This window comes from Manacus vitellinus, unplaced genomic scaffold (assembly GCF_001715985.3).
Source record: "Manacus vitellinus isolate BGI_N305 unplaced genomic scaffold, ASM171598v3 scaffold_91_pilon, whole genome shotgun sequence".
NCBI lineage: Eukaryota > Metazoa > Chordata > Aves > Passeriformes > Pipridae > Manacus > Manacus vitellinus.
In genome coordinates, this window is record NW_021940873.1 from 712773 (window position 1) to 715433 (window position 2661).

Genomic DNA, 2661 nt, shown 5'->3' on the forward strand with positions numbered 1-2661 from the left:
GCCACGTTAGCAGCGATGCGAAGAGCAGCGCAACATTTCTAGCAAAGGAACAACTGTCTTTTAATTTAATAACAAACCAGAAGAAACATTCTCTCTGGTTCTGCCTGTCCAGCATAGGCCAACAACGATTAAGGGACTGGAGCATCTCTCAAGGAAAGGCCAAAGGAGCTCAGCCTGTTAAGCCTGCAGAAGAAACCGAGAGGGGACCTTGTCAACGTGTATAAATATCTAAAGGAGGGATTCCAAGAGGATGGACCAGGCTCTGCTCGGGGGTGCCAACCACTGGGACAAGCAATGGGCAAAGACTGATGCCTAGGAAGTTCCACCTGAACCTGAGGAAGAGTTTCTTCCCTTGCGGTGACCGAGCACTGAACAGATCATCTAAAGAGGGTGTAGAGTCTCCTCACTGGAGATATTCCAGCTGGATGCAATGCTGTGCCACGTGTTCTGGGGTGGCCCTGCTGGAGCAGGAAAGTGGGACCAGATGAGCCAATTTGGTCCCTCCCAACCTGACCCATTCTGTGATACTTCAGGAATCGGTGCTTTTTGGGAAAAAGTCCATCAAGCACAACCACCACAGTATCTCAGCCCTGCACTGCAAAGGCATGCCCAAGCAACTGGACTTGAGACAAGCAGCACAAAATGTCACTAGTTAATGGATACTCCACAAAGCTGTCTTGCTTATCTTGCTCATCTGCTAATGCAGATTAGGTAAATCCACTTATTTCCTTGTGCTGCCAACAAATACTCCTCACCCCCACTCTGACTGCAGGCAGAAACTGATCCTCCAGCACTGCGCTCACCCAGACACAGAGTAAAGAAGGTGGCCTTTAAACTGCTCCACTTCCGTGGCTGGCACTAAATGAAACAACCAAATGCACTTCTAAAAGGCAAAAGCAAGCCAAAATCGATGCTCAGACAGCACGGTTAGGGAGGTTGTCCCCTCAGAGCTCAAGCCAGGCTCACACACAGTGCAGAGCTCTGAGGCAGATCAGAGGACGAGAGCTATGTGTAAGCATGTGTAAAGTATTTATTTTACAACCTGGGAATGCTTAGGGCTGGGGCATGGCAGAGATGGTACAAGCTGTAAGCCTGACAACACAAGGCATCCAAGTACTGCTGCACGCTCAGAGTTAACACAGAGCCTGCACACTGTTCCCTCCTGCAGGACACAAGGGATCAGTTCCTGGCTGTGGCCACAGCAGCCTCCCCACCCTGACTGCACCAGTGATTCCACAGCCCACACAGCAGGCAGGACATAGCCTTTTTGCTACAGGCCACTGTGGCAAAGAATTCCTCTGCAATTTGTTGGCTCAGGCACAGTCAAAATGAGCATTCAGCTTAAAAACCCTTTGCATTGAGCTACACAGAGAGCATTTAGTAGAGAGGGCCAAGCAGCAGTTTGCCTTGAACAGTTCCATACCACATTTTTGTGCATTTATTCCAGTTCTGTGTTGGTTGGCAGAGATCAGCCCTGCCTTAAAAACTTTCCTTTTACATCATGATGTTGGCTAATGCTCAGGGCTGGAAGCTACTCCTTTGAATATGAATGCAATTACAGTCCTGTTGATTTGCTCTCATTCTTTCAATTTATTCCTTTTTTATGCCTGCTTTCATCATCACTCTGTCCCTGATTTACCTTTACCCCTCGGTTTTCTGTCTTCCATCTTAGAGATTCATATAGTGACAGAAGGGATCTACCACTGGTATTATCAAATTGTACTAGACTGTATCAGGCTGTACAAACTAGCTGGGTTTTTTCTCCCTTAAACCTGTTTTTGTCATCTCCAGCCCTCAAAGCCTTTACCCTTCACAGACTGAGATTTTCCACAGGCAAAGGACGCCACTCTGATCCAGAACCATCAGCACATCCAACAGGAAAGGAGCCTATTTTTCGATTCTCGATGGCCACGGTTTTGGGGAAGGAACTCTGAGAAACAGTGTTGTCTTTTACAGCAATACAGAGAACATGTAAATAGCACATCACTTCTTGAAACCCAAGAACAGAAAACACTCAAAAAGCAGCACTTTGGAGATGCTTGGAACCCAGAACATGCAAATTATTGTGTCATAAACACACTCATTTGCTGCTTTCTTACAAAGCAGAGAGAGCTGCGCTGCTAACAGGAAGAGAGAAGAACATGTTTGTGATGTTAGTTGTTTGCCTCTACTAATAACTGAGCTTTTGATTTATTCTAAGTTTTTAATTTGGTGGCTACACTTTCCACATTTTCAAGGCTTTTTTGTTTAATCACTTACATCAAGTAAGACAAAGCTCTCCTCTATAATTTAGAGCTTTGATTGTTCTGGAGTGGATTATTCACAAGAGATAGTAATAGATTAAGACTAAGAGCATTGGAAATAGGTTAAACAGTCCCAGACATGGTTACTTGACTATTAAATACTCTATTCTTAGACAGAAATACTCCATGGCTGCAGATGTCCAATTTAAAATGTCATTCATTCAGATCTGTACAACAGTCACCCAGAAGACTCTAAACAGGCTCTGCTGTAACTTGCCTCTCGTCACAGGATACACAAGCCAAGAGCAGTAGGGGATGCAGAGCTTCAAATCCCTACAGGGGTGGCTGTTTATGATCCCATTCTTTGGCTACGATTAGGGAATCACTACAACCCTCTGAGCTAGAATGAAACAAGACA